The sequence below is a fragment of the Petaurus breviceps genome, unplaced genomic scaffold (genome assembly GCF_028583685.1).
Source record: "Petaurus breviceps papuanus isolate PSGF00001 unplaced genomic scaffold, PetGlider_PUasm1.0 207, whole genome shotgun sequence".
Taxonomy (NCBI): Eukaryota; Metazoa; Chordata; class Mammalia; order Diprotodontia; family Petauridae; genus Petaurus; species Petaurus breviceps.
The window spans coordinates 32,071,927-32,097,746 of NW_027185850.1; the positions used below are offsets into that span (position 1 = coordinate 32,071,927).

The 25,820-nt window shown below is 37.8% G+C and overlaps 2 protein-coding genes across 4 annotated transcripts in view; one reads left to right on the forward strand and one right to left on the reverse strand.

Moving 5' to 3' along the window:
- LOC138164763 (nuclear body protein SP140-like protein) overlaps positions 1-25,820 on the reverse strand; it is a 393,765-nt gene that overhangs the window by 227,062 nt on the left and 140,883 nt on the right. The window lies entirely within an intron of this gene.
- Positions 1-25,820, forward strand: part of LOC138165078 (divergent protein kinase domain 1A) — a 125,844-nt gene that overhangs the window by 1,117 nt on the left and 98,907 nt on the right. The gene's annotated exons all lie outside the window — the stretch shown is intronic.

Here is a 25,820-nt window from a genome sequence, read left to right on the forward strand (position 1 = left end):
CCTCCTGTTCTTTGGTCTCCCCCTTGGGCCCCCAATGCGGTCAGCCTCCCTTTCCTCCAGGGAGCAGGAGTGGACAGCTTCAGGAGCTGCTCTGGGCACTGAGTTGTTCCGGTGTTTCTCTCCCTTGTGGGTGATGACTGTGCTTGGAGCCCTGCTCCCTCCCTCCCCATCACATCGCACCCCATCTCCTCGGGGCTCATCTCCTGGCAGGCGATGCGGTTCACTTTTGCCCAGTTCCATCCACGCCCTCACCTCCCCACCCGGCGCACCACCTGCCAGCCTTTGCGCACTTTGCTCCCTCTCTTCCTTCCCCTAATCTCCGTACTCAAGCCTGGGAGGGCTTCCCAGCTGGCATATTTCCGTGTGCAATAAGTAGGATTACAATCAACCATCATTTATTAGGGGCCCACCTAGACCCAAGGGAAACAATCCCTGCCCTCTTAGAGCTGCCCGTCTACAGAAGAAGCAGGCAGTGTGGCATTCTCCCATGTCTAAAAACCCAAACTATCCCTAGTGCATCAACCTGGCCGTGGTCAATTTTAGTTCCTTTTAGGGCCATAAAATTGGAGAGTTGGGAGGGAACTCCAAGGGCATCTAGACCAAACCCCACCCAATTAGGTTTCAGTTATATACATTTTCAGAGGAAATGCCAGCCAGTTGTGTGTGGGTTTTTAAGATGTGTACTTAGTGACTCCCTGAGGGGAAACCCTGATGTGCTAATCCAAAAAAAGATGCCCACACTTCCAGCACTGCAGGTTCAATTGATTGTAAGACCTGGAGTGAGTATACAGCCTTCTGTCATGGATTACTGTGCTTTTTTTGTTCTGTTTCATGACATGAGGATTCCTTGTGTTTGCGGTTGGTTCCAAGGAACAACTACCAGGATGTGGGCCAAAATCCATCACCACTAGTGGAAAAACAAATGTGATTCAATACTTTTTCCTGGGCTAGATGGGTCATCTAAGTATACAAGGACAGCACTTTTAACATATGGAATGAAAGATGTCAAAAGCTCAGAACTCTTCATTGGTGTACTATACAGGGTGTCCTGAACAACAGAGTACAGTTAAGACTTTTGAGACACCCTTGTATGTAAATATAGTTAGAGGGGGATGGGGAAATGGTGTTTGGGTAGGTGGCCTTGTAGTGATTAAAAAAAAACAACAACACAGTAGACATTGAAAGAAAACAAGAGTTTTGGACCTCTCTGGTGAACTTAAAATATATTATTTTGTATTGAAATTACCTGTGTTTGTGCTGCTTTCCTTTGCTTTGCCTCAATAACTGGCAAGTCAAATCAACAGGCATTTATTAAGCGCTCACTGTGTGCCAGTCATAGTACTTATATTTGAATATTTGCTTAGTTCAGATTAGATTTAAATGCTTATTTTAGAATAGTATCTGTAGAGCATGAAATATAGATTTGTGGTCTCAGCCCTGTAGACGCTCCCTCGGTGATGCCAATCCCAATTCACGTAGGCAGTCTAGGTCCCTCTCCTACTCCTGTTCAAGTCAAGGGCCAGCTCACTTGCTGACCATGAACAATATTAGTTCAAAGTGTAGGGACTGCTTTCTTCCTTCCAGTGCAGATAGACCATCGGTCTAACCTCTTTTGAGTAATGATGGATCTCTTTTAGGGAGCTCTGCAGTGTTCTGGGGCTTGATGCAATCAGCACCAGTATTAAGTTGGTGTCACTGCTATCCCATGAAGTGGAAGAATACATTCTCTTGCAATCCACAAAGTCAATCAACAAACATTTGTTAGATACTTAAGATGTTTCAGACGCTGTACTAAGAGCTATGGCTACAGAGATAAAGTTAAAATAGTTGCTAGTCTTGGGCAACTTACTTTCTATAAATTCATGTCCCTTCCTAAAATTTGCACGGATCATCTCCCATGACTGAAATGTGTAACCTCTAACTCTAGACTTCCCCAGCTTCCTTCAAGGATCAGCTCAAATCTGACCTAATAGAGACCTTTCGTGGTCCCTTCTAGCTCTAAGTGCCTTCCCCCTTAGATTACCTCCCATCTTGTCCATATATATCTTCTGTTTACCTTCACATGTTGTCTCCGCTATCAGAACATGAGCTCCTTGAGGGCAGGGACCATATTTGGGATATCAACTCCCTGAGAACTGTTCTTTCATTTCCAGTGCAAAGGTTCTCCTTTGCAGACAATACAGATTGAGCAGCTCTTCCTTCTCTCCAGTGTCAGTTATCCCTGTCCTGTCCACCCCAAGCAGAAGTCTCATCCCTTCTTTAGTCTTCCTTTTCCCCTCATCATAACTTAAAACATTTCTTTTGTCATTCATTAACCTCCCCTGATAGTCTCAGTTCATTCCAAACTTTAGTGTTCTTGATCCTTTTTTTTTTTACAGGACCATACAAGCTCTTATATCCATTCTGTTACCCAGCCTTGCTTCTATCTTCTATATGTTTATTATAAAATCTAAGTTGGGTGGTGAGTTTCCCCCTCCCACATTGATCTCTTCAGACAAAATTTTTTTTTTGGCCTCCTCATTGCAATTGTTTCCCTTTCTGTTTTTCAGAATTTAATTCCTTCCTGGGCTGACTTCCCCTGAAGCATTTTATTCCATGGGATCCTACTCATGAAACCTTTTTTTTTTTTGGAGGGGGGAAGGCAGGGCAATTGGAGTTAAGTGAATTGCCCAAAGTCACATGGCTAGTACTTGTTAAGTGTCTGAGGTCACATTTGAACTCAGGTCCTCCTGACTCCAGGGCTGGTGCTGTATTCACTGCACCACCTAGCCTCCCCCCTCATGAAACCTTTGAAAACTGCTTTCCCAATCAGACTACACGTGCATTTTCTCCTTGGATAGAACGAATACTTCCCTACTCTAGGGTTCCCATCATTTCCACTGTAACAATTAGTTCTTCTCTGTTAGTGAGAATCAAATCCAGAATAAAATTCCTTGTTGTTAGCTCTTCCACCTGAAAGAAAGGGTGTAGAGACAGAAAAGAAGACGGCCCAGGACAGATGTTTGGGAGTACACATTTAGGGGTAGGCTATGGATATAACCAGTAGAGGAGACTGAGAAGAATAATCAGATAGGAGAAAAATTTAACTTGAAATGCCACACAAAAGAGTTTATATTTTATTGTAGGGGCAAATAAAACCACTTAAGCTTTTTTAATAGAGAAGTGACAAAGTCAGTCTTTTGCTTTAGGATTATCCAGCGTGTGCCGGATGGATTAGGGTGGGGAGATGAGAATCAATGAGAGCCTGAACTTGGGGGTGACTAGGTAAATGGAGAGAAGGGGACAGAGAAGGGGTCATGTTATAAAGGGAGAATCCAAAAGACTTAGCAATTGATTGGTTGGTGGGAAGGCGATGGGGAAGGAGAGAGGAGTCAGAGATGACTGAGGTTTCCTTCATGGATGACTTTGCACCCAGAAGTGAAAAAATTCACTACCAAATGACCACTGGGGATATTTTTCTACCACAGTGTTGATTGAATCCTTTTCCTTGCTCCACCAGAAGCACGTTCCAATAACCCAACCTACTTCTCAAGCCATAGAATGAGGGCAATACTGGTTAGCTTTTATAGTGACAGTTAACTAACACTAGTGATGGGGATAAATGTTGAACATTTAAATTAATATTTTGGTTAGAGTGAAGTTATCTCTTTGTGATCCTTTATCTGATCAACAAAACTTGCCAGAGTTTGTTCAAAAAACTTTACTGGGCCATTTAAGATTTCTTTTCATAAAAAGTTACTGGACACTTATATGTAATTGTCTGTGGTTAGGCCAAAGACATTGAATAGAGACTTTTAAAATTATTTTAGTCGTGGGGAATTATATAATTATATGTGACTTTCAGATATATCTGTCTAGGTATCTTATTTGTCATTATGACACTTGGACTTTCATAGAAGTTTTTGGGATAAGATCATGATATCACAAATAGGTATGACTTCTGAAGACCATTATATTCTATGAGATGACCAAGGCCATTTTTAAAGTAAAAATGCATTCTTTAAAAGTTGGATTTGATCGCAAAATAGTTATGATGTGCAAATGCAAAATGAAATAAATGCCAAATACTTCTCATTTACTAATTATTGTTATTTTATTATATTATTTAATTATCATATAATTATTACATAATATATAATTATTATAATTGTTATAAAAATGTTTCACAAAATAGTGTTGTAGAGGAAATTTTAAAGTAGATTAATAATAACATTCATATTCAATAATACCGAAATATAACTTTATAGTAAAATGTAAATGTTATATGTTGGACATCATTTTGAAGAACAAATTAACAACCCTACTCATAGATTCCCCAGAAACTGGATTTTTAAATATATTCATAGTTTGATTCTTATTCCTGTGCTGAATTTGCTCTTATTATTTACCCCTCCTCCCTTTGCTTCAATTTAACTGATAAAAGAGGCCTTAGAATTGCCCACCTTTCATCTTTTCCTCTCTTCCTTCATTCCCAAATTTTCCCACCATCTGCTTTTTCTACTTCCTCTCCCACCAGCTGCTCCAACTTTGAAATTGTGCTGGACAAAGTCAAAATGAAATCACATTTTCAGGACAAAATATCATCCAACTTCTTCCCTTGCTACTGAGAGAAAACTCATAGTATTCGCATTTCTGTTGTTCTCTGACACTGTTCGCCTGTAAAAGTAAGAATAAAGCCATATTGTACCTTGAGCAAAAGCAACATGTAAGAACTAGGGACCTGGGTTTTATTCTTATCTGTACTGTTCCTTTATTGAGACCTTAAGTCGTCTTTTAATGCCTTTTTATAATTTAGTTTCTACATTATAAAATCGAGAAAATAGCATTTATGCTACTATCTTTGCCATAGAGCTATAATATAAGTATGTTTAATGAAACTCTTTTTTTTCCTTTTTTTTTTGGGGGGGGGGAAGCAGGAAAATTGGGGTTAAGTGATTTGCCTAAGGTCACACAGCTAGTAAGTGTCAAATATCTGAGGCTGGATTTGAACTCAGGTCCTCCTTATTCCAGGGCTGGTGTTCTATTCACTGTGCCACTATTTCTTTTTTTTTTTTAAATTTGAATTGTGAATTCTTGTATCCATTTGTCACTTCAGAAATCCGTGAATACAAATGAAAAATACTGCATGTGCGAAATGCCTTGGATTCCTTGGGGAATGGTCCATGTTAAAGATTGCTACTTCTCCTTTTCTTCCTTTTGTCAATTCCTCTTCCTCCTCCTCCTTCTTATCCTCTTCCTCCTCCATTTTTTTTTAACACAATAAGGAAGTTAATGACATAACAGACAAATATTCCAGATAGTCGCAGCTTTCTCCCTTTTACATACCAGGTTGTTGTTTGCATATGTTTAACTAGAGCTGGAAAGGGCTTTGGAGCCCAATTCATCTTTTTGTTTATTTTTACAGATGAGGGAACTGAGGTATAAAAAGTTGAAATAGCTTGGCCAGGTGAACAGAGGTAGTAATTGGCAGAGTGGGATTTGACTCCAAATCCGTTGCTCTTTCTACTCACACACCCTATACTACATGATGCAAGAGTTCTGTGCTTTTAGAGTTCTCAAATGTAAGACTAAGGAGATTGCATTTTACTGTGTAATTAGGGAGTTAGAAAAAGGTTTTGATCATGCAAATGACATGCCCAGACTTTTGTATTAAGAAAAGTCTCAATGTAAATTGGAAACTGAGGGGATCTCAATTGGAGAATGGCTGAACAAGTTGTGATATATGATTGTGACGGAGTACTATTGTGCTATCAGGAATGACAAGGGGGAAGGGTTCAGAAAAACCTGAGACTTGTATGAACTGATACAAAGTGAAGTGAGAAGAACCAGGAGAACTTTGTACACTGTAACAGCAATATTGTAACAACTCTGATGAAGATAATGATCCATGGCAGTCCCAAAGGACCCATGATGAAAAATGCTGTCCACCTCCAGAGGGAGAAATGATAAACTCTGATGTTTTTTTTTCATTTTATTTTTCTTGCTTTTTTCCCCACACATGGATAATATAGGAATATGTTTTGCATAGCTTCACATGTATAGTGGGTATCATATTTCTTGTCTTCTCACTGGATGGGGGAAGGGCTAGAAGGAGAGACATAATTTGGAACTCAAAAATGGATGTAAGAAAAGTAAAAATTATTAACTAAAAAGAAAAGAAAATCCTCTTTGCTGCTGTGTACAGGTGGTTTGGAGCAAAATGTGCTAGGAGGTATGGAGGCTAGTTAGAAAACTATCCGCATAACCTAGGGAAAAGTAATAAAGGTTCAAACTAGGATGATGGTAGAAGAGAAAACCTTGGTAACTGATTGTAGAGGGTGATTAGAGAGAAAAGACAAGAAATAACCCAAGGTTTTCAGTTCAGAGTACTGGGAGGATAGTTATTTCCTAGAATAAGGAAACTGAGAGCAAGACCAAAAGCAAATTTGGGGGGTGAAGGTGAGGCAGACATCCTGTAAAGCTCTGAAAATTTCTTTCTCTCAAGAACTCAGGCAAACCATTCTGGAAAACAGTTTGGAACCATGCTCCAAAAGCTATTTTTTAAAAAAGCATACCCTTTGATCCAGAAATGCCACTGTACCCCAAAGAGATAAAAGAAGGAGAAAAAAGACCCATATATACAAAAACATTTGTAGTGGCTCTTTTTATAATAGCAAAGAATTAGGAATGGAAGGGGTACCCATCAATTGGGGAAGGTTAGATAAGTTATGATATAGGAATGTGATGGAATATTGTTGTGCTGAAAGGATGAAGGGGATGGTTTCATAGAATCCTGGGAAATTTGGTGTGAACTGGTACAGAGTCAAGTGAATAGAACCAAGAGAACAATTAATATCATAGCAAAGATATTATAAGAACAAATAACTTTCAAAACTTAACGATTCTCGTCAGCACAGATTCTGACCAACTATGGTTCCATGGGACACCTGATGAAAAACATTGTGCACTCCTGACAGAGCGGTGATAGAGTCAGAGTACAGATTGATTTTTTTTTTTTGGGCATGGCCAATGCACGAATTTGTTTTGCTTGATTCCACCTGTCTGTAACTGGAGTTTTTATTTTTCTTGTTTTCCCAGTGGTGAGGGTGGAAGCAGTGGGGGGAGCCAAAGGACATAACAGGGAGAGAATGCAGATCTTTTGAAAAGAAAATTTATAAATGAATGGAACTCTGGACAGTGACTCATGCTGGATATACAAATTTTGGAGTCGTGCTTAGAGAGGATAACTAAAATCCTAAAGCCAAGGGAATAAATCATCAAGGGAGAAAATATGGAGAAGAGAGCTGAGGTCCGAGTCTTGGCATAAACCCACACAGAGCAGGTTGGAGGACAGGGACCAAATAAAAGAGAAGCAGTAGTTAGAGAACCTGGAGAGAGCTGTGCCGCATGTCATAGGAGAGGATGATCAACAGTCAAAGATGCCAAAACATTGAGGAGCTTGAGAAATGGGGAAGGTCATTGGATTTAGCAATTGAGTCACTAGTGAAATTGGAAAAGATAATTTCAGCAAAGTAGTGGCCACACTGCAAGGGGAAGTGGAAATGGTGAGTATTGATTATTCTAAGAGTTTAGCAGTGAAAGGGAAGAAAGCTATGGAATCATAGTTTGAGGGAACAGTAGAGTCAAGTTTGAGATTTTTGTTGTTTTTCTCTTTGCTTGAAGAAACCTGAGTGTGTTTGGAAATAGTGGAGAAAGAGCCAGTAGAAAAGAAGAGATGGAAACTTAGAAATGTGGAATGATCAGTCGATGAGACAGGTTCCTAAAAGAAATGTGACATGGGATTAAGCATATAAGTAGAATATAAATCATGGATAAAGTTGTACTAAATAAAGTAATGACTAGTGGTCCTTTCTCAGTCCTGTTTCTGCTTTATCTCTGTAGCAGGTGACTTTTGTCTGCCTCCATGAAGCTCTTTACCTCTAGTTTCTCTAATATTTCACTATCCTGGTTCTCTTCCTGCCCCTCAGCTGTAAACATTTGTAGAAGATTTAGTACTTAGTCTTTTGTGTTTCTCTCTTGACTTGAAGACGGCATCCCTCATGGCTTCAGCTGTCACCCCTTCATAGGCGTTAGTAATCCACTTGGTAACCTCCCTGTCACACTCTATTCAATACGATCTAAAACCATACCCTTCTTTTCCATAAACTGCTTCTCCCTCTTCACTGCCCTGTTAAGTCAGTCAACAAGCATTTATTAAAAGCATTTGCTATGTGCCAAACACTATGGAAAGTGCTGAGGATTCAAAGAAAGAAGAAAACAGACCTTGCTCTTAATGAGCCCACAGTGTAACGGGGGAGATAGCATGCAAACAACTACGTACAAACAAATTATATATAGGATAAACTGGAAATAGTCAACAGGCTGGCATTAAGGAAAATCAGGAGAAGCTTCTCATAGAATGTGGGATCTTAGCAGGGAACTGAAGAAAGCCAGGGAGGCCAGGGGTAGAGTATCTTGTCCAAGGAACAGCTGTTAATGGTACCACAATCTTCTCAGACTCTACACTTTGAACTTTGGTTGCCTCCCTATCATCCCATGGGATTTCACTTAAAATGATTTATAAGCAGTTTTTAAAAAACATATCTGACTTCATTATAAGGGAGGCTCCTTATGCCATTTCTGTAGCACATGAGAGACTGTGCATAAGCATGAAGGTAGAAGAGAGGGTATGGACATGGAACAGTAAGCCAATTTGAAGAGGAATGTATGGAAGGTCTAACTTTAATAAGTCTGGAAAGGAAGGCAGGAGGCAGAGTTTGTTAAAGTAGAGGTAATAGGGAGCCACTAAAGCTTCTTTAACATTGGGAATGACATGGTTGGACCTGTACCTTAAGAGTATTTTGGTGACTGTGGCAAGAAGACCAGTGAGGAGGCTAATAAAATAATCCAGTCAAGAGGGAGTAAGGACATAAGCCATAGTGGTGGCTGTTTGAGTGAAGAGAAGTAGATGTAAGAGAGGTTTTATAAGTAGTATGGATGAGAATCGGCAACTAATTGGATATGGTGTCAGTGAAGGAGAGGGAAGAATCAAAGAAGATGTAGAGGTTGGAAACCTGGCTGACTGGAAAGATGGGTTTGAGTTTTACAGAAATAGGTAACTTAGAAGGTTTATGGGGAAAAATAATGAATTCAGTTTGGGCTATTTTGAGTTTAAGACGTCTACAGGACATGGAAATATTGATAATGTGTAGCTGAATCTAAGGAGAAAAGTGAGAACTGGACTTGTAGATTTGTAAGTCACCTAGAGATAAAATTACTTAGAAAAGTAGAGAAGGAAGAAAAGAGAAGAAGGCTCAGGACAAAGTTAGGATACACTCGTGCTTGGCCTAATTCCCCTATTATTCCATTTGCCAATATTAAGGTCTCCAAATAATTTTCTTGCTAAATAGGTGCTTCATGGTTCCTAGCCGTCCTGGCTAATCTAGTAACCCCCCCCCCCCATAATTAATTTATTAGGTGAGCTTCTAGTTCTCTTCTTGTCCTCATGATCCAGTTTTTCTCTTGACCTTCTAAGCATTAGTGCTGTCATCTTAGCATTATACTCCCTCCACATACTGATCATAAAACAAGGAAAAATTAACACACCTTATAATCCCAGTTCTTCTGTTATAAAACATGCCCTTATAAAAGAGAATAAATACTGATAATCGGTAATATGTTCCTAATATTTCTTGCAATTCCTATTTTATTCTCATTCTCCAACTTTTAGAAAATTGATAAATTTACCAACTAATACTAAATCTATAGTAAAAAAAAAATAACCTTCTTCATTAGCCTAATGCCATAACAAGTTTACTAATCTTCATTAATATGGGTTAAGAATCAAGAATTTCCAACTGACAATCATTTTCAATCCAAAAAAATTAAACTAAAGCTTCAAATTAGACTTCATCATCTTCATCCCCACAGATCCATTTGTTATTGTATGAGCTATTCTAAAATTTTTGCCATGATATGCAAATACAAACTTGAACATTAATCAGCTATCTACTTCCTTTTCTTTTTACAATAATAGTTCTGTTCTCTGTCAACAATTTCTTCCAGTTTGTCATTGAATGAGAAGGTGATGAAGTGATATATATATATATATATATCCCATTAATTAATGGTATTAAGGAATAGTCACTGACAGGGAAGGAGAAAGGAATAAACATTTATTTTGTAACTACTGTGTGCCAGACGTGTGATGTGCTACGTACTTTATAAGTATTATTTCATTTGATCCTCAAAACAACCCTTCAAGGTAGGTGTAGTTATTATCCCTCTTTCTATAGTTGAAGAAACTGAGGCAAACAGAGGTTAAGTGACTTGCCCAGGATCACACAGCTAGCTAGTAAGCATTTGAGGTCAGATTTAAACTCAGATCTTCCTTATTCCAGGTCTAATGCTCTATCTGTACCACTCGGCTGCCTCTAACACCACTGTACTTCACAGAATTTGCTATAATTAAATTGCAGACATTGGAATTATACTAACTGTAGCACAGCTATCAATCCCCAATAATATCTGAGAATTTGAATCAATTTTTCAAACTAATATTGATGTTCTTTCCTTCTTATGACCTCTTTTTACCAACCCTGGCAAGTCAGCTTAATTTGTACTTTACCCATGACCTTCTTCCGCTATAAAAGGACCCACAGCAGTCTCTGCCCTACTTCATTCAAACACATAGTGATAGCAGGGACTTTTGTACTAATTCACTTATATCTCATGTCAGAAGAAAATATAATTTAAATGCTTGCTTTATGTTTGGGCACTCCAGCAACCCTCTTTGCCACCATCTTGGTAGCTACACAAAACAAAATAAAACAAAAAATTGTGGCCTTCTCTTCCTATATCCATTCAGGCTTAATAATAGTCACTATTACTCTTAATTAGTCTCTACTAGCAGGTTTCCATATTTGTACTCATGCCTTTTTTTCTCTCCCAGAGCAGTATCATTTTTATGTTCTGGATCTCATTTCTATAGTCTAAATGATAAACAGGATATTTGAGGAAAAGAAGGTAGCCTGTTTTACACCATATCCATGATCTTTAATAATCAACAGCCTAACTTTGACCAGACTCTCCTTTCTTAAGGGTTTTTTTTTTAAATAAAAGAATTTATTGTTGAAACTCTGAATATGTAAAAGACGGATCACGATCTAGCACAGGAGACTGAGAAAGAAGAGTCAGACAGGAAAGAGGAGAAACAGGAGAGAGCAATGTCCTGAAAACTGAGGGAAGGGATCGTATCTCAGAGACATAGTGTTAAAGCCATCGAGATATCAGGACAGAAAAAGAGTGAGAAAGGCCCAGTGGATTTAGCAATTAAAGATCGCTGGCAACTTTAGAGAAAGCAATGCCAGTTAAGTGATGGGATGAAAGCTAGATTTCAAAATGTGAAGCAGTGAATTAAAGGTGAGGAAATGAAGGTGTGACAAAAATCATTGGAGGATCTGTTCATAGAGACTGCTGCCAATAATAATTTCAAAGATGTAAAGACAGGGGGTAACTGGTTTACTATACTTAGGCATCATTGTATACAAAAATCAATTAGGTAGGACATCCATTTCAGCAACCTTATATAGGTGTTGGTTACACAGACAGGTTGGGTATAAAGGAATTTAACAGAAAGTAGAAGAGGATGGTGATGATTTACACAGAAGGATGAGATCTATACTAGCTAAATCAGGATACTAGTCAGTAAATACTAGCGCTGTAATTGCTATCTCAAGCTGGAATTGGCAAACAGAACAGAAATTATTTAGCTAATACTGGGGCTGTAGTAGATGTCTCAGCTTGATTTTACAGACTCTTGATGGTTATGTGACCAATTTATCTTAAGTAAATGGTGGTAAGAAAATGAAGCCAAAAATTCTCTTAGGACAGTCTCCACTTTGGTCATAGGTTACATAATACATGCCTCTTAACCACATTCTTATACAACCTATTGATCTCCTCTCTGGCTATCTTGTATTTCCACCATCAGATACAAATATTGGGAAGCATTGAAAGCAACAATAAAGCAAAATCAACACAATAAGTTATTAGTATTATATAACACAGAGTTTTCATAATTTCTGTGATTCAGCTGATTCTTGGCAACCAAAACCAAATATCCCAGTCAGATATCCTTTCATGTTTAATCTCCTCCAGACCCTTCCCTAACTCCGCAAAGCAATTTAGGTGCTGGGTAATATTAAGGGTTTGGTCAAACATACTTGCAACATTCAGTTAAGGTTCATTTAAACAAAAATTTTTTCTTATTTTGTTGTCTTGGGTTTAGCTGTCTACTTCATAAAGTCCTCTGCTTCTAGGAAGCATTTTCCCTTAGAAATTTTGTGTCATTGGGGTTTGTTCTTGACCACTATCCAGTTTGGTCCACACAAACTCAAAGCCATAATTCTCTGAATCAACCTCCTGGTTCTGTTAACTGGGTTGTCAGCCTTGTTTCTAGGGCAGCTTAGCAGAGGTATTTCTTCCAGTAGATTGACTTTCAAGCTCTTCATGGAGGTATCCTAAGTAATGCTGCTTAAACCAGCTAGTAATATGAATTAGTATACTTTAGTGGGGCCTGACAAATCCTAATCACATTGGCCTTACAGTAATTGGTTCATGTGATGAAAGCCAGTTTAAACTTTATGAAGTTAATTTTATAAACATCAGGGCTCCAAGAAGAACATCAAATTAGGCTACCCATAATTCATCTTGAAAGTTTAGAGAGTTTCATTCTTCATATGCCAGTTATTCTTTCTATCTTTACCTGAACTCTGCGCATAATATGGATAATCCTATCTAGAAGGAAGGAGTAGGACTTTGTAAAAATACGTCCTGTTTTGTTTTGGTTTTTTTTTTTTTGTTAATGAGAGAAAGAGCTCAAATAAAAAAAATCAATTTCCCATTTAAGAAAAGTTCACAAAATAAGATACAAACTGGTTGGGTTTTGTTTTTTCTAGTGATTTGAAGCTTTATTAAAAATTTAGCTACAATATTAAAACCCACTCTTTATTACTAGTAGCTCTCCAAAGTTGCCCTAATTTGAAAATTGGCCTTTTAACCAAACAGTTACACCACGCAGCAGACCTTTTTTTTTTTTTTCTAACATCCATTTTACCATCTTGAACATACTAAAATGCTTTGGACAGTCAGTCCATTTGATGTATAAGCTTCAACAAATTGAGATAAAGCTTTTCCTAAAGCTAAATGCTTTAAGATTGTGTGACTGTAAAGACCTATTGTATGGTTTGACAAGAGGTTGTATTTCTGATCATCCTGAGGACCAAGAGTATTTCTTTACTTTTCCCCACACTGTATGTGCATATAATGTGTGTACCTCCAGGTACAGTAGTTTTAGGTTTGTGTGTGTGTGTGTGTGTGTGTGTGTGTGTGTGTGTGTGAAGGAGATGGGTAACATTTATTCTTCTTTATCTTTTCATTTTAAAAAAAGTCATGGTTTAAAAGTTTCTTGACAATTAATTAAAACAATTCTATATGAGAAAGCCTCTAAAAAGCCTCTGACTTGAGATTTCTTAATTATTAAAACATATCTAAAGAAAATTACTAAGACATAGACAAGTATATGTAAAAGAAATTCACTAGTTCCCTATTACCTCCAGAATAAATTTAAAACCATATCATGTAGGACCATCATTTTTACTTGACCTTTTTCATTGTTTTTTACTAGCATAATTGCAAAAGTTTTAAGACTATTAATACAATTACAGCTATCACAAATCTTTTAAGTATATTCTTTTACTGCAATGAAAACATTTGAAAGGCAATCACATATATCCTCATTATCAAATGAAAACAGCCTAATCTTGATACTTTTCCCAAAGTGAAATATGTTAATCCATTAAAAATTAAAATGTCTATATCTTTATCATATTACTTCTTTATCCTTTCCTCTCATTAAGGATATATGTTATCCTCATATCATTCAGAAAAAAAATGTGATACTGTATGGCCCTAATCTTATACATTAATATATCACTATTAAACAAATGAGCAAGAAGATGACAAGTCTAATAACTGATTTTCCATAGTTGCTTACATTAAGAAATTCAATTATCACAAATTAATAACAGTAAAATTAAAGCAATAGAGTCCTTTAGATGTATATCCCATTGTAGCAGTTCAGAGATTTTAGATGATTGTTAAAGATCTGTTATAAAACATTTGCAGTTCTCCTACCATGGTCAGAGAAATTTGCTATGAAAGGAAGAAGGAAATGGGGATAACAAATTCAGTATTATTCCTTCAGGCCTGAGCCAAGGCCTATCATAGACATACCAAGAGAAAATTCCTTTGACTCTGTTTGATTTCAAGCAAAAGTCATAGATACCTTTTGGACACCTAATCATGCTACAGAGTTCTACATTATTCATAGGGTATCATAGCCAGGCTCAGAACTGACTAGATGAGAAATATTCCTGTTCAGAAAGGAAATAGCACAGTGGGGAAACTGGGTCAAGAAGAATCCTGCCATTACATTTGTAAGTCCATCTTCTCAACCTTCCTACTTATTTTATGTTCGCCAGCAGTATTTTCCAGAATGTACCTTCTCGAAGTAGCTCCTGGCATTTATCTTAAATGGTGGAGTACTGAATTAACAACAATCAACCTGTTATATCTGAATTCAAACCTCAGAGCAAATCAAATTATAGTCCTGTCTTACATAGTAAGTTTCATTGCTCACAGTTTAGGGGAAAGTACAGTTTTTCATATTGCAGTTAGAGTTGGCTAACAATAAAAAACAATAAAAACATTTATTTTCAGTATTTAGTAAATATGTACAAGGTTTTTCTAAAGCATTCATTCCTCATTTTTACTTGTCTAGTTTAAACATATCCTGATGTAAAAAATCATTTAAGAATAAATTAATAAATTATTTGCTTTCTGGAGTTTTATACATAATATGAATACACAATAACAAACCTGGAACCAAAACACTGACTACTGTTAGCTTGATCTGACACTGCTGCCAATCATTAGGTAATCCCTAAGGTAAAAGTCAGCTAGGTGCATAGGGTGCCAGGCCTGAAATCAAAAGGATTCATCTTCCTGAGTTCAAATCCAGCTTTAAACATTTAGTAGCTATGTGATCCTGGCCAAGTTGCTTAACCCTCAATTAATTAATGCCTTCAATTCCTCATCTGTAAAATGAGCTGGAGAAGGAAATGACAAACCACTTCAGTATATTTGCCGAGAAAACCCAAAATAGAGTCACAAAGAGTTGGACTACAACTGAAAAATGACTGAACAACAAGATAAAAAGAAAAATCCTTTCAAACAGAGGCCTGTTGATATACTAAGTTGGCTCAAAGATATAACTTTAGTACATATTATCCTGGAAGTTAGTTTCATAATTTTCATAATCAGTAGTCAGACAATTCATCATATAAATCAGAATAGAATTTAGAAGGCTATTATTTGCATACCCCTTTCCTGAGACTCCTTCTTTCATACAGTTAATACCGTTCTATGATCTTTAAAAATTTAATGGGTCTAGCCAAACCTCTCACAGATGATGAGATTTCTCAAGTAAACAAACCAGAGCATAGGCATTTAAATATTAAAGACCATCTTTAAGCAGAAGTACCCTCTGCCTTCCAAACAAAAGTTTAACCGTGCAAAACTATAAAATCACAGCATTTAGATCAAAAAAGAAGATAACCTCCAATAAATGCATTATACTCTTGGTATCATATCTCACATCAACAGCATTTCTTATACAATGGTTTCTCAAAATCACAATGCAAGAAAGTAATCATAATATTATATAATACTATAATGCTACAAATACAGTATGATACAATACAATACATAATACTACAAAACAACATGATGGATTTAGAACTTAGAATTGAAACAAGACTTATCGCCAGTCAAATGACATTAACCAATTAAATACATTTTGGAAACATATTACAAAAAACTCATTTCATCCATCTGTTAGTTTAGGCATACTATATTAGTTGCATTCAGAGACAGTTCAACCATTCTATGAATAATAATTTTCTCAACTAATTTATCCAAACCTAAAAAAAAAAAATTAAGTTGAGGTATTTTGTACATCAGTCATTCCCAGTGGTATCAATATGACTTAATTTGGGTAGAGAGATTACACTTATAATGCTTATTCTTGAAGTCTATAAAGCTTTTTACCTTAATGCTATGTTTTTAGTGTGTTTCCATCAAGTTCTGTTTTACCAATAAAGGGTCAAATATCACAATTATCCTAATAGGAAAAAACACATCCCATGTTAAATGAGATAGTTTTATAATTTTGCTTAGGATAAACTCAATCAAATAAAATCTGTATTTACAGTTATAAACAGTTCCATATAGAATCTTTAGTTTCCCAAGGGACACTACATCCAGCACTACAAATTCTAGGTCCCGCTACCTTTAGTTAGTCTGCTGCCAAAGATTAACATGATGGTCTTGAATGGTTTTTAGAATGCATTCTCAGCTCTTCTAAAACATCACCGCTGTTACATAGTAATGAAATTATGACTATATTCCCCAAATAAAGGTTAGAATATATCTTCTATTGTTCCTTCAAAGATAGAATTTTAGTAAATTTCATTTAAATAATTCTATGGTGCAAATTTATTTCTATATTCACCACTTGGCAAATGTTGTAATTGAATATAATAATGTAACTTTTAAGTTGTGCTACATGATTCTAGGGGGCAGCTAGTTGGCACAGCAGATAGAGTGCCAGACCTAGAGTCAGGAAGACTTATCTTACTGATTTCAAATCTGGCCTCAGACATTTACTAGCTGTGTGACCCTGGGCAGGTCATTTAACCTTGTTTGCCTCAGTTTTCTCATCTGTAAAATGAGCTGGAGAAGGAAATGGCAAACTACATTAGTATCTTTGCCAAGAAAACCCCAAATGGGATCACAAAGAGTCAGATGCAACTGAAAATAACTGAACAAAAACATGATTTTATCTATTTTTCCACATCAACAAAAATATCAAAATAGCTGAAATAAAACCCAGAGAGCATGATAATGTGGTTTAGGGTTGCAGGGACCCCAAAACTATCAAGGTACAAGAAGGAGTTATCTGGGAAGAATTTTTGGACTCAAGCCGTCTTCCAGTAAAGTGGCAAAAGTTTATTATAACAATAAGAAAGAAGTGGAGCTCCTTAGGAAACTTGCAGCTTAATGGAGGTGATGCTAAAGCTTATATAGAAAAAGTTCAGTGAGTGGCATGCCAAGTATGCTAAGGTTGGGGTCAAGGAGTGGTCACCTCTTAAAGAAACATACAGTTCCTGTATGTTGGGTACAAGTATCATTCACTACTGGAAACCTTAGGTGGGGAGAGGGAGGAACTTCTAAGGGCTGTGTTTTTGGTCTGTTACATCTGTAACAGAGTCAGGAGTTGACATCTATAGCTTGACCTCTAGATTGTATATTTAACTGTGGGAATCAGTACATGATAGTTCTGCTGGTACAAAGTAATCCTATTTATACAAGGGAAATTCTGCAGAAGTCAGCTTGTTCTTGTAATGGAGAGAGACAGTTTGCCTCACTGGGGCCTACTCAAGAGTTATTGCCAGAGATAGGGTCTTTTACCCTGGGAGACATATGGTCTCAGGGCTTAGAGTCCAAGCATCCCGTTAATGAGCTAATTATTTTTTTTTAAAGCAGTTGGGGTTAAGTAACTTGCCCAAGGTTACATGGCCAGTTATTTTGTGTGGGTGTTAAGTATCTGAGGCTGGAACCAATCCCGGGTCCTCCCGACTCCGGGGCCAGTGCTCTTACTCACTGCGCCACCTAGCCGCCCCTAATGAGCTAATTATAACAAGCATCTCTGCAAATAATATGCACAGTTTTACAGCCATTCTCCCTTTGTCTCAATAAGATCCAAAATTTCCTTATACTTTCTTTTTCTTGCTGGGGACTTTGATTACAGCCCTACACCACCTCTCTTTCCACATAACCTTCATTACTTTCTCAGTCCCTCACATCTTTATATTTTTCAGTCATGTTTAACTCTTCATGACCCATTTTGAGTTTTCTTGGCACTAGAGTGGTTTACCATTTCCTTCTCCAGATCATTTTACAGATGAGGGACTGAGGCAAACAGGGTTAAGTGACTTACCCAGGGTCATATAGCTATTAAGTGTCTGAGGACAGATTGAACTCACAAAGATGATTCTTCCTGACTCTCTATTCACTGTGCAACCTAACAGACCTCCATCTAGATGTGTAGATGCTCTATATCTTTATACTTCCCAATCATATCCCAAGCCTACTCTCAGAACTAGTTTTCTATACTCCACTGAGTCTTTCCTTTGCAAAATAGCACAAATATTCTCATACATTACCAATTCATTGCAAAACTTTTACTCTTTCCTCTTTGGAATTGAAAGAGAAAACATCTCCCCAGAAAAAGTAACTTTAGAGATTAATGAAACAATTAGAAGATTGCTATTGTGTAAATAGAGAATGTATCCTCAATCTACATAAACTCACTGATTCTATCTTGACAAAGCCTCTCAAGATTTCCTGCCCCACCAGTTTATTTTAATGGGATTGAGCAGAGGCCTCCTGCCCCAGATACCTGATCTTTTATTTCCTGAGACCTCATTTTTTTCTTTTCCATTTTGGGAGTTTTAAAGAGCTTGAAGAGCAAAGTCTATTCCAATTCCTTTTAGGTGACTTTATTTCTAATTTACCTGGGCAATTAAGTCATTAACAGAAAAAAAAAACCATAGAGATAAGGTAAATTTTTCTTCTAAAATTAAATTTTTCTTATTCTCAACTTAAACTAGGCTCTTTGTAAGAAGAGTTAATAAAATTTGGTGGTACTTAAACACTAGATAAGACTTTTAAAAGCTGTAAACCAGTTTTGGAGGTTTTTCCCCCTCTTTTTTTCTTTTCTTTTCTCTGGAGATTTCTCTAGGAAAATTTCTCCTAAATTTTCTTTAGACTCACCTGAGATTGGCTTCAGTTCTATGTAAGAGCTGAGCATTTTGTGTCATTCTCTAGGGAGAAAAAAATGATAGAAAGTGTGCTGTTTGTATGAAAATTTCACAAAACTTCTTTCAAAAAAAAAATCCTAGGAAACTACAACCCCCCAAATCCACTAAGACATTTCAACATTTATAAAAAAACATTCAAACTACATATTCATAATTTGGGGGCTTGCATGGTAAACAGATTTCCTTTTGGTTCACAAATTTAGCATCTAATTAGTTTTATACATTTCTGCTAAGGGGGAAGATCTTTCCATCTTAGCTTATTTTCTCTCACTTTACATTCTCAACCTGGCCAGAATTAGGGACACAAAGATGAGGTTATATCTTTTTGAAAGCTTAGAAAATTTCAACTGAGAAAGTCTTTTCCGTACAAGTCCTTAAAACTTATCTCCCACTGAAACTTTAATCAAACGGTCAGTGAAGTTCTTGTTTGTTTGGGGTTTCATGAGGGTAAGCTTAGAATCAGAATTGTAGTAATTATATAGAGACCTTAGAGAGCTAATTTGGGTATGAAGCTTCAACAATTAAGTATAGGTTATTTTCAAATTCAAAAGACTCTCCCTAGAGTCGGAAATGTCTAGTCTCAGAAGTTAACCTGGCCCAGACATTTATACAAAGATATTGGAACCAAGTTTTAGATCAATTGGGTTCCTTGAAGGGAATTTTCTCCCACTTAGCCAGGAGGAAACCCAAAGGGGCATCTCTAGAAGGGGAGTAGATTTAACCAAGAATAATTTAGCTTCTGAACCTATAGGCATTTTTGACACAAAGCAGAACTACCAGTGTTATAAAGAACTGAGAGATCCCCAAATAATCACTCAAGGCAGAATTGAGACTTCAGATTTATATCATTAATGATAGGCATCCTTATTGACCACTTGAGATTTATTTCAGACCATGACTACCCAGGAATTTAGTCTGGGAGGATGGCCAAAACAGTATAGTAATTACAGATGACAGACAGGCAATCAGATAGGAAAGTCTCTTGTTTATTTGAGGGCAGAAAATTAGGTGAAGGGGCACACAACTTGGATGAATCCTAGTCCTTTCCCAGGTATTCACCCAGAAAAATGGAGGGGAGAGGAAGTCTTTCTGTTAAGGCTTCGAAGTTGAGAAACTTTGAGCACTTGCTTTCGTCTCCTGAATCACAATGTCATGCTCATCAGAAAAATCAGGGTGACTTAACAGACTGGTCCCTCCCCAGTTTTTATGTCTAATAGATTATTCAGGTACAAGAGATAGACAAACAGATAATACAAATAAGTACATAATACAAACAGAACATTAACCTGTCTCTGAAATTTTCTGAGAGGATAGCAACTTTACCAGCCAGTGGATTTTTCCTGCCCTTAAATCTTCTAGGTAAAATCTACTTTGTGCTGCTAGAGAATTAGTGGCGAGGAAAACTGACCCATCTGGAGGTGCCAGTAATTGTTTAAAAGATTGTCCATGGATCCATTGAGAGGCTTTGCTACCAATCATAATTTCAATGGTACAAAGATAGGGAAAAACCAGTTTATTATGCTCAGAAAGCTGGTTACACTGTATGCAAAAATCGGAGAGCCCAAAACATCACTTTTCGAAGTCTATGTAAATTTTGATTACTTAGGCTGCCTAAATATAGGGGAATTTTACTGAAAGCTGAAGGGGCAGGTAAGGATTTACATATCAAAGAACAAGTGGCCTGGGACTACATCTATCTTAGTAAAACCGAAAGCTAGTCAGTAAACACCTGGGTTGTAACTGCAATCTCAAACTGGAATTTGCAAATAGAATAGGAACTAACCAGAGAACACTGGGGTTATAGTTGATGTCTGAGTAGATTTTGCAGACTCTAGCTAGTTATGTGACCTGCTCATCTTAAGTAAAAGGTGCTAAGAAAGTTAAGACAAAAGTTAAAAAAGCAAAAGGGTTACCATGAAGTAGTGAGGGCTCAGTTGAAATTAGATACCCTGAATTTATAAGGGACCTCATTGGCATAGTTGTGTGACTCTTTCCTCCCTTGGTATTCATCAGTACACAAGCATTAGGGGTATCCAAGGCCTGGGATTTGGCAAGACAGGAGCAGAGAGAGGACAAAGAGAGAGGGTGATTCAAGGGCAGAGAAAATTGTAAAGTCCAACTCCTTAGCTCTTCCCTGACTGATGGGCATTAAACTCCTCATGGCTCCTGTTTCAAACCTCTTTGTTCAAGCCACACACACCACCTCCCTGCCATGCTCCTGTTCTGTGTTATTCTATACCTCAAAAATTAGGATCAGCATTTCGAAGGGAAACTTGCAAAGGGCTGATGAATTGGAGGAAGGGGAGGGAATAAGCATTTATTAAACACCTACTGTATACCAGGAACTGTGCTATGTGCTTTACAAATATTATCCAATTGGAAAATTGGGAGAGTGAGGATTAGAGGGAGGTGGATTGCCTGAAAGTCATCATAAAGTTGGGATTAGGTTTAGAAGCAATGAAGCAGAGGGAGATCTGGAAGGGTAGGATGTTATAGTCAGAGAAAGGAATACCAGAGTTCTAGATGATGGAGCTCAAATAGTTGTGGGTGATGGTGAGACCAAACATATGGCCTTTCCTCTGTTGCTGAGGTAGTGAAGGCGTACATCATAGGAATTCATAAAACTGATGGATTGGGAGGCCAGAATATTTGTATGTATATTGTAGCCCCCAAGTATAAGGTCAGGAGTTGGGATAAGGAGAAAGGTAGTGGGCTATGCCCTGAACTACTTGACAAATAATTTCCCCAAATAAACAAACAAACAAACAAACGAAAAAGCACCCAGAAATCAAGGGAAACATTTCAATATGAAAAACCAGTAGGAGTATGGGGGAGGCATGGTGTAGAAGGAGAAAAAGAAACAAGTTTTTGCAGGGTTAGGGAATGGAAAACTGTTCCTCAGCTTTCATTTACGTAAGGGTGGGAGCCTGGGTTCAAAGGATTGGTAGAAAACAGCAGCTAGGGTCTAGATAGGATGATTTATAGCTGGGAGGAAAGAACTTCAAAGCAATGCTGTTCCGGTTCTATAGAGGGAAGAGTCTAAATCCTGCAAAGAAGATGCTAGAGTCCCTTCCTCTTCTTAGCCCAGTGTGGTGGGGCACATGAGGACAGGTGTGTCCCACTCTGGAGAGATTGGAGGCCAGGGAACCAGTGCCTTCTCAGGGAAGCATTCCCTAGGAAGGCAGTTCTGTGAATAAATCTCTTCCTTCTCTTCTAACCTGCGGCCACTGGACACCTGTGGTGCGAAAGAGGAGGACGCGCTGACTCAGCGAGCAGTCCTCTCTGCGCCTCCTGCTGTGTGGGGAGTACCTAGTGTGTAGTGTAAGCCAGCTATTTATATGCACGGGCTATTCACAAACTGGGGAGCGTTACAGTGGCCTGCGTGCAGTGGGTGTTTCTTTGAATACTATAAGAAGTCAGCAAGTATTTATTCTGGAGAAAGACATTGAACCTACAATCAAAGGACCCAGGTTCAGATTCGCTGCCATTTAGCCCTGTAATTTTGAGCCTCAATTTCTTTATCTGTAAAGTCTAATCATAATATTTGCATTCCCTGACATGAGGATCAAAGGCAGTTATAGCAAACTTCGATGTGCCTCGCAAATATTTGCTATACTTATAGGAGAGCACTATGTGGAGAATAAACAGACTGACCTATATAGCCATGGGGAGTGGCCCCCTTCCAACCACCATACCGAAATCTAAACTGAAAAAGAGCTTTCTCAGGTAGTCCGATCCTGGACCAAAATCTTTCAGTGCCAACGATGTATACCAGGTTTCCTCCATGCAGTCTAACATTGAGCATTTCGCTCCTTTGCCTGGCTGGGTGTGGTAACCTGGAATGACTCCTACATCTTATCTATTTTTAGGAACTTGTTTTCTAGAAATCAGAATCTACTCCTATTTTAGGTTTGCTACTAGCAGATCTGCAGCCTCTTAATTTCAGTTTAAAATCCCTTCTGCCCTCTTTATTGTCATTAAGATTCTAGGAAAAAAAGAAAAATTTAAAGAAATTGGGATAATTCTCTTACAAACTTTTTTATACCAACAATTCTATTTGTGTACTCTTATCTCTGAAAGACTGACAGTCCTAATATATTTTGAAGCCCTAGATAGCTGAATACCTCTGTTCAAGCCTTTTAAATTGAAGTTGATTTAAATCTTCCAGGGTTTTCAAAAAGAAGGAAGGAAGGAAGGAAGGAAAGAAGAAAAAAATGCCATTTTCATCAGTTGTTGAATGAATATAAATTTCCTTTGATTTTAAATAAAGTTCTATAACTTTTCTTTCACTTAGAAGCCAAAAATAGAAACATCCTAACTTATTTATTATTATGTTATCCATAACCCTAAAAGCTTGGTTTTCTGGTTTCCTGCGGTAAACTACTTTTAACAAAATTCAAACCTGGAAAAAGGTTGCTATGGGTGATAGCCCTATTTACTCAATTTATCTACATTCTCTGAACTTGGCCACCATGCACCAGCTGCCTTCTCATAACTTCTGTGCTAACATAGGAGCCAGACAGATGCATTTTTTATTCTCCAGACTTTGCCACTATATCTCCACATGGATATCATTAAAATGTAAGCTCCTTGAGAGCAGTGATGCCATTTATTTTTGTTTATATTTATATCTCCAGCACTTAGAACAGACCCTAGAACAGGGGTGGGGAACCTGCAACTTCTAGGCCACGTGTGGCCTTCTAGGTCCTTGGGTGTAACCTTTTGACTGAGTCCAAGTTTTACAGAACAAATTCTTTTATTAAAGGGATTTGTTCTGTCAAATTCAGCTGCATGTGGCCACACAGGTTCCACACTTCTGGCCTATAATAAAGTAAATGTTTAATAAATGCTTGTTGACCTGTCCCAGTTTGACTTAATAATTCCTGTAAGCAGAAGACAGAACTAAATTATGGTACAAGTTGCTGAGTACTATCTATATTATTAGGAATTAATATTGTACTGATAACCTGAATCCTCAAAAATGATTAGTTTATATTATTTAAGAATGTGAGGGAATATATAGTAAATTTCAGATTAACATTGTAAATGGACAAACTTTTTAAAAATATATATACTTAAACTAGCAAATATCAAATAAACAAGTCAGAATTTTGGCCCTGTAGAGTTGTGAAATAAAATTCATCTGTGAAATCTACTTTGAGTTGTTGTATAAATAGTTAATATTTGCTGTTATTAGAATATTTTTATATAGCCGTGAAAATACTAGTTAGGAGCCAGATTTGAAGCCTGGAACTTTTTTTGAAGATCTGAAGATCTGAAACTCCTGGTTTCAGATCCCACCTCAGACACTTAGCTGTGTGACCCTGTGACAGTCACTTAACCTCTCATGTTAACATTATTTGTGTCTAAACATTCCCTAATAAAGAGTGTGTGGCAGTGTCTGTATGAGTGTGTGTGTGCTTATGCGTGCCCATGCACGAACTGTGGGATTTCTGTTGAGGGTACTGTCATCTTCCCAGTCACCACTTTTCCAGCCCTTCTCTGTCCACCCTCCTCTCATACCCAGTCAGCTGGCACGTCTCACAGATTCTCCCACCTCAGATCTCTGGAATATTTTTCTTCTCTCTACTTGCTCAGCCACCATCCTAATCCAGGGTTTCATTCCCTTAAACCTGGGTGATTGCAGTTGCTTCCTAAGTATCCTCTTGGAGTCCCCTTTCATTTATATATCTACCAGATTAATATTCCTAAAACATGTCTGACCATGTGTAATGGGAATGGGAATTTGAAGATCTTCCTTGCCCCTTAATAGACCTGGGGTGGGGGGAGTTTGAAGACCTCCCTTGCTTTGAAAGTCAACTCTATCCCCTAATAGGCTGAATGTAATCACATGGAGTCTGTAATGGGAGGAGTTTGCTGAAGGGAAGGAAAGCCCACAGGAAGCTGGAAGTCAGAGCTAGCCAGATGGTGGGAGAGAGAGGACAGGCAAGGAGATAGAGAGGTTTGTGAGTAAATATTGATCTTGTGTTAGTTTGTGGGAAGGCTGAAGGATGCTGTGGCTCTCAACATTTTTATGGCTTCTTAATATCTTTGGTACTATGATGGAATCGGCTTACTGGTTTTGGGATTCAGTTTTCTGGTGTCTGAATAAATGCTTCAGTTCTATTCTCTACCTGGAGAGTCTGGTATATTTTGCAATCAAACCTCATGTGATACTTATAGTCATGGTCTTTATCGTGATAGTGGGCACTGTAAATTTTGCATTGGCACTACACAATGTCACTCGCATCCTCAAAAAAAAATAACCAAAACCCAGGCTCTCACTTTATCCATCCACCCCCTCTAGCTATTAGCTTACATTTCTTCTCCATTTCATGGCTAAATTCCATGAGAAGGCCATCTACAGTCAGTGCTCATACTTCCACTCCTTTCACTATCTTGTAATGTTCTGTAGTCTGGCCTCCAGCTTCATCATTCAACTGAAATTGTGTCACTGGATCAAATAGTACCTGTGGGAGAGTAAGATTTAAGAAGATGGGAAAGTTAGGAAGGGGTAAGGTTATGAAGAGCTTCAAATGCCAGAGTATTTTGTATTTGATCCTGGAGGCCATAGGGAGCCACTGAAGTTTATTGAATGAGAATGGGAGTGATGGTGACATTGTCAAACCTGTGCTTTAAAAACATCAGTGTGACAGCTGAAGAGAGGCTGGATGGGAGGGCACAGAGACTGGAGGCAGGGAGGCCAACAAGCAGGCTACTACTATAGTCCAAGTGTGAAGTGATGAAGGCCTGAACCTGCATGGGGTAACAGTATCAGAAGAGCCAAGGGTAACAGGTACAAGAGATGTTCTGAAGGTAGAAAAGATAGGGCTTGGC